We start from the raw sequence: 624 nt of genomic DNA, 5'->3' as shown, positions 1-624 counted from the left end.
CTAGGCCTCCTTACACATATGTGGCGGATGTGCAGCTTGGTCTTCATGTAGGTTCCAAACAAATGGATCCAGGGCTATCCCAAAAGCTGTTGCCTGTATGTGGGATATATTCTTCTACCTGGGCTGCCTTGTCTGGCTTCAGTGAGAGATGAAACACCTAGCCTCACAGAGACTTGAAGTACCAGGGTAGGAGGATACCCAGGAGCCCCCACATGCTCAGAGGAAAAGAGGAGGGGGGAGGGGGGGAGGAATTGTGGTAGGAATGACTGGGAGGGGGATGTAAAGTAAATAAGTAAAAAAATTAAATTAAATTAAATTATATTAAATTAAATTAAATTAAATTAAAATCTCTCCTTGACCCTGTGTAAGGGTGTAAGTGATGTCAAGCTGACAACTACACTACCCTTCTTTTCTTGTCTGTTTTAATGTTATTTTTAATATGTGGAGCATTAATGTGCCCCCAGAAGGCAAAACTATACAAAAGGAATACTAGCTGAGTGTTCTCCCTTCTCTGCATCTTCCGCCCTCTTCTTCCCACTCACCCTTTGTGAATAACCAACTTCATTGCTCTACATCTTTCTTTCCCCCATGTTTCTGAAAAGATTAGCATGTGTATAGACTAGC

This window comes from Arvicanthis niloticus, chromosome 18, assembly GCF_011762505.2.
Source record: "Arvicanthis niloticus isolate mArvNil1 chromosome 18, mArvNil1.pat.X, whole genome shotgun sequence".
In the NCBI taxonomy this organism is placed as follows: Eukaryota; Metazoa; Chordata; class Mammalia; order Rodentia; family Muridae; genus Arvicanthis; species Arvicanthis niloticus.
This window is presented reverse-complemented; position numbering follows the sequence as displayed.